Below are 16431 nucleotides of genomic sequence, written 5' to 3'. Positions count from 1 at the left end.
GAGCTCTGTAGTATAAAAATGACCCGAGAGAGAGAGAGAGAGAGAGAGAAATGTGGTCCTCTATAGCGGCAGAACGACACGTCTATGTACACAAAAACCAATGTTTTTTAGAGTTGGTCTTTTTCCTTTGTTATATATAGATTTCCCTGTCATAAAATCAAAAATATTCAACAAATAATTTTCCAGGGTAAAGTACCGCGACTCTTTTTCCCCTTATGTATATTATACCAATGCATACGGAGGTAAACACCAAAGCCCGCCGATCTTCCACGAGCGATCGTAGATGTGTTTTTAATAAATAATAGAGGATAAATCATCGCATTCGCATGCAGCTCGGATCGATGGCCCTGATACGGGGCTCGATAATTCACAGAGTCCGCGGCAAGGGAGAAAGCGCGCGCGATCCGATGCAACATACCCCGCTGTAATTACGTATCGTTACAAAATTGATATTTTTCTCTTTGCGATCATCTACCCTTTCCCGATGCAAAATCGGCGATTCACCGGCACGCGCGCGCGATCTGATTCGCTTGAAAGGGGAAAAAAGAGCCTCCTCCGACCCAATCCACGAGACTAATCTAATTAAAAGTCCCGATCGTTGGGACATCCGTGCCTATGTACAGGTTTGCAACAGCCCCACTTGGACGATGACTATTTTTCTTTTTCCCGCATCATCCGCGTACCGCAAAGCCACTCGCTCCCTCTCGCCGTAACGCGATACCCCCGCCGACGCATCCTCGAAAACTCCGGCTGTGTATAATACATGAATCGATCTGGCATCGAGCGATTATCACTGCCTGCCGGGCGTTGGTGGATTGAGACCTCTCCTCTGTAGCTCTTGCTGTTGAATAAATATACGTTTTATATGCGGGCGCGTAGGTGTAATTCAACGTTATGCATATGCGAGGAGGAGGGACAAGGGACATCCTAGATTAATCCTGGGAGCCGGCTCTTCTCTAACGGTGCGCGCCCTCCTGTATTGTGTGTACACGCGAGAGGCTTCCCTCCTCTCCTAGAAGAACCAGCGGGCGATGGCTCTTTATGCCCCCCTCTTGGGCATGCACGTATAATTACATACCCTTGTGTACGTACGGGCCAGCTTGTTTAATAATAATTGAGAGTGTCAACACTGTGGGTGCATGTATTTTTTTGCACGATGCACTTTTTACGGTGGTACGACTTTTCGATATTATGCAAGAAAAATTTATCCTTTCCGATCAACGCCGCGTTTCGTCACGGCCATATATGCTGTGTTATTTTAATTCATCGGTGTATACTATACATTATTTATGGCAATTAATGTTTTAATTGCCCTTTGCGAGATGACGAATAATTGTTGGTGCTGATGATGGTATTTGTGACTCATCGAGCGCTATTTCAAACCTGAAATTACTCTTTGAAGAAGAAAAAAAAAAAAAAAAACCAAAAGAGTGGAGAGGGGAGTTTTTGTCCCAATAATGTATCGCGTCAGCATATACGTTACAAGAGCAACAGTTTCATCTAATAACTTGGCCTCCATTCGCTGGTTACTTCATGCTTCGGTTGAACTTGAGTTCGATTAAACGCCAACTTAATGCTTCGATTTACCTTGACCACGGTTTTTTTAGCATTCGTTGAGGCCAAGTTTTTTTTTTTTTTTTTTTTACCGATTGGCATTGTCACGCGTTATTCGGAACGGTAATTGTTTACACAGCCTCGATTTTTTCCTACGAAATATTGCCAATCTACGAAAAATCAACTATATACCGACCGAATCAGTTCAACTGCCAATGTGACTTGCAGTTTTTCATCGTCACTGCAGATAGAAAAAAAAAAGCATATTCGACGATAGATGGTGTTTTTTGATGCCTCCAAATGACTGTTGTTGTAAAAAACCAACAAAAATCGGCGATCGGAGATGCAAAAAGAAGATCGGCGAAATAAAACCGAGCTTTTCAGCCACCGGTGTTTCCGTCTCCCTTTCGACATTTCACAAAGAAACACACACACGAACCGGTGCCGAGTCTCGCGCATCGTGACGCAAAAGAGCCTCTAATTAACTCTCCCCCGTCGTTCTCTTTCTCGGGTTATTTTAATTTTCCCGTGTCCCGCTCGCTTACCTCGGCTCACTCGCGTATACGTACAGCCGAGGAAAAACGCACGCTCATATAATATTATTATTATTATTATTATTATTATATAGGTACCTACACACATTATAGAAATCCCGAAAGGGAAAAATCGGCGCCGGTTCCCGCGTGTCCGTTTACCAGCACGCCCACGTCCTCCCTCGGGTCTCTCTTTCTTGCAATTTCTTCTCGCTTATTATATCCTCTCCTCGACTCTGCACGGCGCTTCGAGAAAAATCAAAAGAGAGAGAGCCAGCGCTTGAAAAATCGGTATGACATCGTTGTGCCGCTCGCGTATATTTATATACACGTACACACGTTACGTACGGACCCGTCAATGACTCACGCTCACAATGGGCGCCTATATGTAAGCCTCCGCTCTCCGAAACTCGTCCCGGTGAATTGCGAGACGTGTATATGTGTACACATTACCGATCTCCCGCGCAACGCTTGGTGCCTAATGCAAACCGATGGGATACGTATCTCAAGGCGCTCGCGTTCGTGGTCAGGTGTAAGTGGTTCAATGGTAATTTTAGGATACTCGCCAAACCGGTGGCTACGATGGCTCGCCATCCCGTCGAAAGGCTTTTTCTACTCGCCAAGTGGAAACAGCCGAGTTTCGGTAAGACGCGCTCTCCCGCCCACCTCGGATCCTTATCTACTGAATTTTACGGATCTCTCTCTCTCTTTCTCTCTCTTCGGGCATCTTTCCAACAACTTCCTGTCTTTCTTCCGAGTGATTTCTAAATTACGGGGGGAAAAAAAGGCTCGTGATTATTGTTACCCACTCGCGGGTGTCCGATCGTTATCCACGTATGTACCTACACGTACAGTCACGCCGATCCTGAATTTGCCAAAATAATGATGGATCTTGAAAACTCGATGATGTCGAGCCATCGTAGCGGAACGCAAATAATGCTGGACTCGCTTTAGTACACGGAATAGAAAAAAAAAAAAAAAAAAAAAAAAAAAAAAAACATCGCGTGGGCGGTCCCATGAATATTCAGAATAAACGTTATCCTGTTTACATAATTCATACGAGAGTGTCTCTCCGTGAAGATTGCCTTTTCGTTGAAAATTGATCTACGATTCGATATTTTGTTTATTACACGTATACGTATGTACAGCAATGTCAAGCCCTTTGCGTGCGTGTACCAGCGTATTGTACCCGTGACAAAGTAGAAAAAATACCAAGCCCGCCTCTCAAGATGATGATTGAAAAAAACAATGACTCTCTCGCCCGAAACAGTTCATCGGAGGCAAAAGTCATTCGAAGCCCGATAAGGTTCATTAGCAGTACACCGTGTCCCGTTACGATTAAAAAAAAAAAAAGTCCATCAATTAACGTAGCGTCGATCAAACTCCCAGACCATACGTTATACGTACTCGCGTCATCGAAAAAAAAAAAAAAAAAAAAAAAAGGCTCTCTCTTTCTCCAGGCCCCTTTTGTACAGTATATCCCACTCACTTACGGAGCCGAAAAATCCCCCAGCGGAGAAACGACACCACCAAGAGATGTAAATCACAAGAGTTCCCTCGTCATCCTTCTAATCCTCCACGGCCGGGAAAGGAAAAAAAAAAAAAAAAAAAAAAAAAAAAAAAAAAAAAAAAAAAAGTCCTTCTAAGCTATAAACATATACGCCTACGATTCTCGCTAGGCTTGGACCACACCTTCTTCTTTCCTCCTCCCAAGTTATATTATATACCTGTGGGTCCTCGGGCGTCTTCCGGTCCCGTGACGCGCGTTTCCGGCCCGCCTGTACAGAAATTGCCAAACTCCGGCGGATAGGTGTATAGGTGCGCCTGCTGCTGTATATACTACTTATCTCTCGTTCGAACGTCACTCGCGTCACTCCTTGCACCCCCCCACCCCTCTGCCGCGCACTTTGCGACGATCTACTGCCTCTTCTTTTGCACGACGGGTATACTATACCGATCTGCGGTGTTATTCCATCGCCGCATCGGTATCTACACCCAATTTATAACACTGCGAGACGAAGCCGGGAATCCCAAGTCTTTTTTCCGTGCACTTGAACGTTCCACCCTCGGTACTTGTGTGTGTCCCACTGATGACCGGCACTGGCAACTAAGCGGGCACGAGACTTTCTCACAGCCGGCCGAACCAACAGTCCCACGGAGGGCCCGAGAGAGCGCGCGGGAAACTCGAACCGGGCGCCGGTGGTCACGCACGCCGCTGCCTACTTTTTCCACCAGCCCGCGGCCACCCCTGGCTTGTGTTTTCGCGATGGACCACCACCACCTCGTGCCGGCGTCCAAGTGTCAGCGTGCACTTACGCTCGCGGCTAAAACGCAGCAGCGCCCGTCGCTCGCGTGGGAGTGTGACATAACAACAACGCGTCCGTCGTGACGCTGGCTCGCGGCCTCGCCATCGTTACCTCCCTTTTGCCAATTGTCCCCTTTTTGTTTTTTTTTTTGTTTTTTTGTTTTGTTTCTTTGTTCGGCGAGTGTGCCGAGAGGGCCTCCTCACTTTTGGCACTGGCCCGTCGCGTTCTTGCGAAACAAAGTGGATAAATCAACGAATAAACTGCACTCGGCGCACTGTAGAGGCGAGACCGGCACCGGGCTCGGGTAGGTATAAGTGGGCGTAACAACAGCCGGTGACTCCCTTTCCTCCCCGGCTCTTTCTCGTACTCGATCAACTCGCGTGACCGCGAAAAATCGGCAAGATTGGTGAACCGATTTTCCCTCCCGAAATCGTACTCGTCGAAATATTCGGTCCACGGGTTTTCCCACCTACACCCACATTTAACATGAGTTTCGCGCACTCGGTTACTCAGACTCTGTCTGTCTGCGCGTGTGTTCGTGGTGCACGACTCGCGACTGCGGACTGAAAGAGCCGAGCGGCTCGAGCTGCGCCTTCGCCTCGGCGAGAGCGAGAGCGAAGCGCCCGAGTGAGAACGAAGAGAGAGAGAGAGAGATGGAACACCGGTGCTACTCCGAAGGTATAAGAGGTGAACGGAGGTGACTTGCGACTCTCCTCGCGATCGTGGCTATATATTAGTACTGTACCACCACCACCACCACTGTATGTGTATGTGTGTACATGTGACTACCTTACCGCCACCGCCGCCGACGCCGCTGCTCCTTGAGACGACGCGTCGAAGAAAGAGAGAGAGAGAGAGAGAGAAACGCGTCTGTGTGTGTGCAATGAGGAGGAGAGTGCGCGGGCGGGTAACTATATACTTACGTGCGTGTGTGTGCGCGACGACGGGGCCCCACCGCGTGGATCGTCCCGTCCCCTCCCCCGCATTGTGTTTGTCGTCGTGTATAATATATATATATATATACCTGGTGGAGGGACTCGGCGTGTGTGTGCGTGCAATTGCGTAGGTGTAGTGTACTGTTGCTGCGTGCGGACTCGAGAGCGCGCGTACCTCGTCGTGTATACATATATAAGATGATATTATGATTCTCGTATGAGCGATTTCTTTTTTTTTTTTTTTTTTTTTTTTTTCACGGGAGCTTTTATTTCACGTTTGTACCGATCACGGGGAGAAATAACGCGATTCCGAGAGCCAAAAGAGGGAGGGGGGGCACGAGAGGTCGGACCTTTAAAGTTATACGAAGCTGTTGCTTTCGATGACCCAATTTTGAACTCATTCAAGCATAGGTTGGCCGGCGGCGTATAGGGTACGTATAGCCGATTTCTATACGTATACATGGTGGTGGTGGTGGTGGTGTGTGTACGTATCGCGTGGCGCACGAGTTCTCAGAATCATTAACGTAATGAGGAATTGTTTAGAAATGTCGCTCTTTTTTTTTTTTTTTTTTTTTATTCGTATCTTATACTCCTCTTCGGAGGGTATCGGTACTCGTTTGCTGAAACGATTCTCCCTTTTGCTCCCCATTTGATTCACTCCCTCTGTGTGCGAGAGCTGAAAAATAATACGTTTAATCATTTTCTTTCTCTTTGCCATTCAATGAATTAATATTTTACGATCCTCCGGTGATTACCGCGGGCTTTTTGGGAAAGAGGATAATCGCTTTGGAAACAACAAGGTGATCCTATAATAGTGGGTCCCGTTTCGCGGTCGTGATTGCCGTATTAGATCGAGTATAATGAAAAATTGATTTGTTATTGAAAGAGCGAGTGAGAGAGTCTCCGATCGGTTGACATATACCTAGTTATCGTTGGGTAATGAACAATAGCCGATACTTCATAAATTAAATCCATCACCGGCAAGAGCGTGCACGTCTAAGTATGTATACACTTTGATTTTATAATCATTCAATGAAAAACCGATTAATTAGCCTTCAAGTGAAAAAACAACAAATGTCGAAATATATATGTGTATAGAAAAGGCAACCAAATCGTAATGATCGAAGATTCGTGGTGACACAGGCGACGTAATAATTTTCATCAAAAAGCCACGAATGAGCCGCCGGCGATTAAACTCCCTCCCTCTGCGCGCAAATATTGAAATCCCACGGTGGAAATGAAAATGATGGAGATAGACCCAGGTAAAGCTCGAACGGGCTTTTAATAAGCAACGTGTTTCACGTATTCTTTGGTGATGCCTGTATTTATACTCTGTACTGCGAAAGCGAGCGTCGGCGAGAGAAGGGAGGGGGAGAGGAAAAAAAAAATCGAAACAAGCTTCGATCCTATACAGAGCCAAGGTATATATAAAATAGTGTGGTGTACCCCCTCGTACATATATGTGTACAGACACCTACATATGTATACTGCAGGTACAAAGAGAGAGAGAGAGAGAGAGAGAGAGCGCCTCGTCTGAAGTGGGCTTGTATTGTCAGCCGATAAAAATGAGGTTGATTTTTGGAGCATCGAGTTCACGGAGAGATTTTCCGTTATGTAATTACTACACGGGTGCGCTCTCTGTGTATGTGTGTATATACATATATATATATGGACGTGAGTACTCGAGCGCCGTGTGTATTGGTGTATGGGCGCACACACAAGCTAAGACACTTGGTTTTAGCTGCATAGAGTCGCGGTGCAAGGCGTAGGAAGCGGTTCGATTAGCAAACGAAGAGAAAGGCAGACTATCCCCGGATTGGTTTAAGGACTATGTGAATCACCGCAGGGGTCTCTCTCTCTCTCTCTCTCTCTCGAGCAGCGCTTACTTAAACACCATCACGTGCAACTATATAATACTTATGCATACACACGTTATATAGCTCCGAGGAAGCAGCCCAACGACCCACAATATATTCGAGAGAGTACGTTATGGACGAACCGTTAATAAGTAAGTACAGGTACCTATACCTGCTCACGGGCATTTGCTCCTACGTGAAATCCTGGATTTACGCGTATTTGCTTATCATCGTGATTGTATTGCTGTATAACCACAGTTGCGGTCCCTTTCAAGCATCATCGTCGTATTTGTATTTATGCGCAATGCTCAATTGTTGTGCATTTATACCTAAAAAGGCGTGCGACATTCAATACTTGACTAAAAAAAGGAGCGAGCAAATTTACCGTGATTGGGCTCTGAAAGCGCGAGATGATAAATATATTATGTAGATTGGATATAATCAAACGAAGCGCGTTGTTAAGTGCATGTTTTTGATGGATAATTTCATTAATGCAGATGATGGGACTGTGTTATTATTATACTTCACCTATATGGCTTTCGAAGCTTTTACAATAAATGGCCAAAAATGGTCACTAAAGTGTAAAACGTACAAATTACAACTAAAAAAAAAAAAAAAAAAAAAAAATCTGTTTCCCATTCAAGATACAAAGTATTCGAAAGAAAAGCAAAAAATCTTCTTCGTGAGTCGTACAAACGAGCCGAGGCCCAAAAACACAACCTCCACCCCCCAGTGGATATACGCGGTGGGTATATTACTTTGGATATGGTTTTTCACCAACCTTCTCGCCATCTAATACAACGAAAAGCCCAGCAACAACAACAACAACGAGGAGGAGGAGGGGGCATAATATACAAGTACGTATAATGTAGTACCTGTAGCACCTGCCCCGGTTTAACGCTTCGTTAACGCGACGAGGTAGAGCGCGTGTGTGCGTGGAGCTGCGGGTGCAGCGATTCGAGAAATAAATGCGCGCCGAGGCCCCCTCGCTGATATGCTTTTTCTCAGGGAAGCGCTGGATGGGTACGCTGTGTATATTATACGCTCTCCTCGTTTCCTCGCGCCTTCTCCTCCTCCTCCTTCTTCTTCTTCTTCTTCTTTTTTTACGGTACTTTCCAGTGATTATCATTGAACTTTTCATATTTCGTAATAAGCGTGGGAAACATGTGTGGTGGTGGCGGTGCGCAAACGAGCCACTGCACCGACTCCCGGGGAATGTTAATCGGGAAATTGTATATGCACGGAGTTGCGCGGGGGCCCGGGGAGGAAAGGGGCCGCCCTAATGAAATCAATTAAAATAACTCTTTTAGGTCGAAAACGATTAAGGCCTTCCCTCGAGGAGAGGGGGGGGGGGTATGGAATGGAGGCATTTCATCTTGTTGGTCGTAAGTAAGTGTACGCGTATACTTAAGGTACACCAACCATATAACGACACAATTGAGCTACCTCGTTTACCCCGATGGCGGTGATTCGTGAAATTCATGCGCCCGTGTGCTACACCACCACCTAGTCTTGAAACGGATCTCCAACGGGGGGTTGGAATTTTTATGGCACAACAGCTGCTGTAGATCGTAAAATCGACGGTTAGATGGAAAATCCTAAGAAACGAGTGCAAGATAGTCAAAGTAAAATGTCGAGTGCACAGGTGGTTGGTGTGTATTATACACATGTATACTGCATTTTCGTGCGGTGGAATAAACATACGTACGGCTAAAGCAGGGCAGAGACACATCAGCGGCGAGAAAGAAAGGGAGGGGGGAGCGATAGAGGAGACAGTTTTAGAGGGAGGCCCGGAGAACGTCGGGGGCCCCGGGTGAAATATATTTCAGCGTCGGCCGATATATACTGCTCCCTCGGACACGTACATACACCGTCGTCCTGCTCCTCCTCGTCCTTTGTATATACATATATGTATATGGTCACTCGTGCCCGTGGGCTGCGGGGTGGGTATAGAGAGTACCTGTATGCGGTACAGGGACGACGCGATTAAAAGCCCCCGAGAGCGCAGCAGCCACGGTAGCAGAGAGAGCTTATAAAGAAAAAAGGGGAGACAGCTTCTCTCTCGACTTGTCCTTTGTTTTTTCCCTCATCTCCCTGCACCTCCGCCTTTCTTTCTTTCTCTCGGCGCGCTTTTTTTCCCCCGCTTGCCTATCCTCTCTCTCTCTCTTTTTCTCTTGCCGTTTTTTTTTTTTTTTCCGCCAAGAGAGAGAGAGAGAGGGAGGATGACGCTGCGTGTCCCTCTTGTACGGGGGCGCCCGTGCATGCGCGGCAGCTAACGAAAACGCGAGCATTCTCCGCTGAATTATTGGCCCCGTCTCTTCGACTCCCTCCCATAACTTTCCTCTTCCGTTCGAGCTTGCCTCTTTTTTTTTTTCTTTTTCTTTTTTTTTTTTTTTTTTTTTCCTTCCTTCCCCGATTTTGGGCGCTTTTTGCCGCTTCTAGGTCCTTTGCGTTTTTACTCCCGCTATTCATTATGTAGGCAGGGGGAGGGGGGTGCGACAGTTGCGTGGCATACGACCGTGCCTTTTGCTACGCATATACATAAACCGCCTTGATTTTCAAATCTATGCTAAGGACGTATAAATTACCGATCGGCAGGACGAATTTTTTAACCCAACCGTGGGCCCCTTTTTTTTCAACGTTTACGTCGGCAGGTGAACGATCGAACGGTCTGGGTGCAACGGGGGCTGTGTGCCTTTTGCTGCGCGCGAGCGTGACAGGTTGAAGGTTTCTCTCTGTTTAATGCGTTTTGGTTCATTGAGTTTATTTTTTGTATTGGAAACAGGGGAGGGGGGCTACAGTTTTACGGATTAAAATGCGTTTTTCGCGCATGGGGGTCTCCGATATGGTTTTACTTTAAATATCAAGTAAAACCGAGAAAAGTATACCAACATACGTGATACATATGCGGAGACAAATTGAATGTTTAGATACGTGAGTATGTATCGGTTGGACGCGATATTTCAGCTATTGTTCCGCCACACGCGTGTCTTTGGCAAAGGTACATACAAACATGTATATAATATACCGACAGTCATGTTCGTCTTGTCATGCATATATAGACAGCAAAGTTGTTGAGCAACGCGTGGCTGAACTATTCGCAGAGGGAACCCCTCGAATATCTCTTTTGTGTCCACGAGGGACGCGTGTACCCCGGGGGATGAGGAAAAACGAGCGACAGTCCGTATTTTGTAATTGACTTGTTGTTCAACGTCAACGCGATGAGCATATGCCATTGTGCGAGCGAAAAGGGAAAAACGGGCGCAACACACCCAAGTTTGCCCGTGTACAATGGAAAGGACGTTCAAACGGTGGGTATCTCACCAATGGCTGATGTACTTTCCCGATCAAAGTGATCCCGTCGACTACTCGTTCCCCGCAGTTTTCGACCGAGACACATGCGGGCCAACGGAGAACGAGAGAAATGATACCCGTAAATGGTCCCCACGCGTCGGACACCATCGAAGGAGTAGAGCCCCTTGAGCGTTTCCTTCGCCGTCTCCCTCGATGCCCGCGGTGATTTAAGTCCCGATCGAGTGAGTTACGCGCTCCTCTCATGCGAAAGCTCGCGGGCCCCGGCTACTCGGGAATATATTTTTACCCCCGGACGCGTACACGCAAATGAATTGCCGCTGACAGTCCGGGCGAGGCCGCCGTCCCTCTTTCCTGCGCACACGTGACTACACGGACGAGTGATTTTGCATTTTTCGCTATACTCTCTTCGTACTTATATTTATATATATATATACCGGAGACGGCTTGTGACCCCCAGTTATCAACCGTGGAGTAAAATTGTTGCGTCTTGCGCTTCCTCGTAAAGTGTACTTGCAAGTCATAAACCTCAAAGGGGTATGTATATATATATACACGCAGAGCAAGGTCAAAAGCAAGGGTGAGCAGGAGGAGGAAGGTATAAGTATGCGCGCGCGAGGGAGAGCGTATTATTATTATTATTACCCGAGCGAAGAAAAACAGCCGCGTGTTTCTGTGTATATGCCCGCAAAAGAGGATGGCGCGTGTATATATGTGCGGATAATACGTATACCGAAGGTATACAAGGGGGTGGGAATGAGAGATAGGACAAAACGAGGATAAACGAGGCCGCGTGCGTGGTGGTGTGTACCGAGGAGAGTCGTCGTCGCCGACGAGGTATAGGTGAAGTAAGGAACGAGCAAACGAAAATAAGGAGATCGCACGCGCACTCTCTCTTCCAGAGGGAGAAAAAGAAAAAAAAAAAAAAGAGAGAGAGATACCTGCGGTGCAATTATATATATATATATGCGTGTGTGTGGGGGGCTACAGCAAGTAGGAAGCCAGCGCGCGTATGCTCGTACATTGTACGGTTTGTACTGCCCCTTTTCTCGATGCGCGCGGTAGCCCCCCCCCCCCACCCACCCATCTCAAGGTATATATGTGTGATCTTCGAGTGCGCGGCTCTTTCGCGGGTACGAGAGGCGCCTTTTGCGATCCGAGGTCGTTCGGTGTGGATGCTCGGGTGGTTGAAATGCTCATTTGATTTTGAAAAAGTTTTGGGGGCGCAGGAGGGCTGCCGAGAGTCCCGTCAAGGAGCGTGATCGATTTGTATAAAAAGAGTATAGATAAAGTCCCGATTAGGCTAAACTCCGTACTTACTTCTCGTCTGGATTAATATTAGCGGTCAAGCGTTGATCGGTATCATCGTGTGTGTGTGTATGATACTGCGACTCTCGTGGATCGACCTCGGGAGCATTAGTTGACTAGAAGTTGAGGAAATTTTAACGAAAGAGAAAAAGAGAGGGCGAAGGCTTTAAGTCGTCGTGACTTGATGTTCGCCAAAATGTGATAAACAAATGAACAGATAATGGAAAAAAAAAGGATAATTTCTCGTTTAGTTTAAATGAAACTATACATGGTCGTGAACGAGATTATTGGCAAACCCTTTCGTGCAACTCTGGATTTATGAATAAAAAAAAAAAAAAAAAAGTAAAGTCAAAGTCTGCCAAACGATATACCTTGTACAGATATCTGTTGTAATACTTCAAAGTAGATCGGCAATTAGATCACAATGATATACACATGTGACTTCGTGGCCTAATGTATTTTATGGATAGGTCGACAGTTACCTTGACAAGATATGGTCCACGATAAATCTATAGTAAACGTGCAAAATCCTATGTGCATCCCCTATGGAGGAAAAAAGGGTGTAGGTAGGGCACCCACTGCTATACATATATCCTTAAATTTGGCATTGGCATAGAAGCACCAACGCGCATCATACACACACCCGTACACTTTATCCATGTATAAGTAGGTACAAGTACTTGCGTCGCGGGAGAGCAACGGCAAGAGAGAGAGAGAGAGAGATGGGTGAGCGCCGCTAAATAAGCCACGGCCCCCTCGCGAGCCAGGCGGCCAATGGGCGCCGAGGCCGGGCTGCGTGAAGGCGGAACACGCGCGCACGCGGCCCGCTCTCGCTACTTGCTCTCCTCTCTCTCTCTCTCAGTTCGTCTCCCAGCCTCTCTCTCTCTCTCTCTGTCATGCATGTACATATATATATGCTGCGCACCGCCGACACCGCGTGTATATTTATTATTATTTGGCTTGCAAATACCTACCAACGCGCCTTGGCAAAAATTTCCGCTTCTCTCTCTCTCTCTCTCGGACTTTACACAGCGCACGGCCGATTGGCGGCTGCAGAGGTGGAGCCAGTCGGGCATCTCTTATTGCGTCTCCTTCTTCCTCTTCTTTCTCGGTTTTTTTTTCTTTTTTTTTTTTTTTTTTTTTTTTTTGTTTTTTTTTCTTCTCGTAGGTATAGGTAGGTACACTCTATCTCTCCCAAGAGTAGCTTGTGCGATTGCGAATGAAAGAAGGAGAAAAGCCCGGCTGCAGCTTGTAGGGTACATCGTTATCTAGCCTCGGAAGTGCGCGGCTCCCTTTCTGCCGAGGGAGAGAAAACAGGAGGAGGGACATGTCTCTCATCTGTCGTCTCGTACAACGGGAAATTTGACATTTTTGTACCAATCACCCGAAACTCGTGAGTATGCAGGGGTAATGATAAAAGCGGAGGAGTTGGAATTTTTTTTAAACCACACACGTTTTGGGCAAAGGTCTGGGTACACAGGTGGGTGTATACATATATATGTAGGGGAAAAGGCAAGTCGCTCTTTGTACAAATGTATACGAGGTATGCAGAGACCGGAAGACCGTAAATCCTTTTAAAGACGTTAGTCTTACGCCGAGATAGATCGCGGGTTGCTTTGATACACGTATACCCCCGTTTACATACATGCATATCCGATCCATTGAAACGTGTTGGTTTATCCTTTTTTTATTTTTTTTTTATTTATTTATTTATTTATTTTTTTTTTTTTTTTTTCAGCGAAAAGCCGGCCTTTTTTATAATAATCCAATTATAATTCGATCCCGAGTCCCGATAGGAGCGTTATGAAAAGCACCCGTGCTCATACGTATTATACCTGTACCTCCATGAATGAGAAACGCCGCGGTGTGTTTCTGGATATAAATAAGTAAGTAAAGCCTCTGCGCTACTTATTACTGCACACACACACACACACACTCGTTTCGCGGGCAATGTTCAAATGCACCCGAGTAATCTGCATTGAACATCGCATCATGTACTGCGTGCAGTACAACCCCCCGGATCGGTAGTAAGGATGGGGGGGAGGACATCGGAATAAAAAGGGCGACTCGGCTGATTTGCGTGAAATTTCATGGCTCCTCAAGTATGTATTATCCTCAAAATATTTGAAATTAACGCAGTATAAAATATACCCTTTAATTGCGAAGATATCACTTGATACCAGCCTCTTTGTGGCGCGAGAGAGGAGACGATAATTTAATCACTGTCATTACCACCGGACAGCGCTATCCCTCTTTCCTCCTTCGAGCTCCTTCGTTCCGGTTCACTGTATACTCTCCTTTTTTTCTTCCCCTTATACCAAGCTTCGTCATTCCTTTGAACTTTTTTTTTTTTTTTTTTTCCCCTGTGATATCGCAGGAGTAATTGGTATACGACTCGAACAAGTGCCGCGGGAGCGCACCGCCATCGAAAAGGGAAACACACGAAGGGAGCGACCAAACAAGAATGAAAAATCAGAGGAAAAGAATGCACGCGCAGCTAGGACTATATATATATATATGCAGTATACCGTTGAATCTAGACCATCTACGGGTTCGCGTGTACGATCGCGCGTGCAGCGGCAAAATACTTGCGCGCTCCCTCGCAAGTGGAGTGTCATACACACGCGCCCACCTGTCGTACCAAAGCCCCTGCACGCGCATGTGTTGCGAAACTAATTAGCGCCGCGAAAGCATATACGTACAAAGACGCATCCTTTGCCCCCCGTACAATAAAACGTCTCGTCTCGTCATACGCACGCAAAACGAGGTCGATGAATGAAAAACATAAAGAAAGGGAGAAAAAAAAAAATAATCCCGCTATACACGCGGACACGTGAATTCGTGCGACGATCATCCCAGCACTTTTATATATATACATACGTACAAACAGAGGGAGGGAGAGATAAGCTCTGCCGCCGGAGCTGCTAATAAGAGTATATTTGTAGGGAGGGAGGTCCGTGCACACGGCACGGGACATTAGTTTCGGGCGGTCGCTCATCTCTCCAACTGTCCGCTAGCGCTAATTGACGAAATCATCGCGCTCGGCGATCACTCTTCTCCTCCTGTACTGTATATACTCCTGCATCCCCTTTGCGCCTCTTCTTCTTCTTCTTCTTCTTCTTGTTTGACCGCGGTGGTAAGGAAACTCGCCGGCCAGCTGTCATTAGCCGGCACGTGAAATATCGGGACCCCGATCGACTACCCGATTCCAAGGGCATAATGAAGTTTGCGGTCTCGACTGTTTTTTTTTTTTTTTTTTCTTTTTTCCCATTCTCCGTACCAATTGGGTATAGAGGTGTATATGTGAGCTCGTCATAATGCCTCTTGCTCTGCACGCTCCGTGTATACTTATATTATATATTGACGAGGAAGGAGGAATACACCCAATATATCCCATGCGTCGACGCGTCTGACCGGAATCTGGATGTTACTACTACTTGGGAACTCGGACACTCTGCAGTACTTACTTTTGTCTCGATTGGCAATACCCGATCCTACAATTTCTACGTTTTTACAATTTGTCATTGATAATGTGATAATGATGCTAAACAAATAATAAGTATATATATATATATATATATATATATATATATATATATATATATGTATCCTTAAACAAGTAATTAAACAATGCAATGCAGGTGATGCAATGAGCATAGTGCTGACTCTGTAGTCGGCAGATTCTATCTTTCTTTTTTTTTTTTTTTTTTTTTTTCTACTTACACCCTTGAGCGGCTAAAAGCAAAGAAAATATAAATATCCTGGAAATTCCCTGTCCGAAAAACATGTGACAAATGGAAATCGAGCGATCAGAGTGCCATCAGAGAAATGCAGCGAAGGAAAAAAGATGAAGCACAGTGTGCAGTCCTTGCAAGAGCAAACGAAGCATACCCAAGGAGAGAGAGAGAGAGAGAGAGAGAGAGAGAAGCTATACCTCTTAACGTCTTCTGCCGCGCATCCTTAATTCCCTTTATCGCTGCGGGGCCGTCTCCGTTACTCGTAATTGCGACCTCCGTTACCATTGCACCGAGCCCAAACTCTCCGCCTCTACTATACCATCCACGCGCGCACTTGCGAAATACTAAACCAGCCCTGCTTGCTGATGTTTTTTTTTTTTTTTTTTTTTTAATCCTAAAACGCCGTAAGTACAACACACCTTCCACGTTGTTGTTTTTTTTTTTTTCCAGAGCCCGTCAGCACTTCCGGTTGCAGGGACATTAAGGCCGCGGCATCAGGTTGCATTAGAAAAAGAAGAAGAAGAAAAAAAACACGGAAGATAAGAGCTGCCTAGAGTGTTTTCCTAGGCAAATTTTCCACGTGAATTATCCTTGAAACGGGAGCGCATCACCTCGCTCGTAAAAAGGGGGGTTCCCTCCTGTAGGTTCCTCTGTATCCTATATATGTATACCTTGGACTGTTTAGGAGAGAATAGGAAAGGCTCATCGCTTGTCCACTCGTTCGACTCTCCCTCCGTTTTGGCCACAGTCGTCGACGCTTTACTGTTTAATTTTTTTTTTTTTTTTTTTCCTCTTCGAGGTGTAAGGTAAAAAAAATAAACTGCCAAAGGCGTTTTTCCTTGCAATAACGCGTTTGCGTTAAGGGGTCTCAAACAAGGGACCTCCTCCCT

Source organism: Copidosoma floridanum, unplaced genomic scaffold (assembly GCF_036245765.1).
Source record: "Copidosoma floridanum isolate Cflo_tuat_1 unplaced genomic scaffold, Cflo_Japanese_pri ptg000019l, whole genome shotgun sequence".
In the NCBI taxonomy this organism is placed as follows: domain Eukaryota; kingdom Metazoa; phylum Arthropoda; class Insecta; order Hymenoptera; family Encyrtidae; genus Copidosoma; species Copidosoma floridanum.
Note: the sequence above shows the minus strand (reverse complement) of the source record.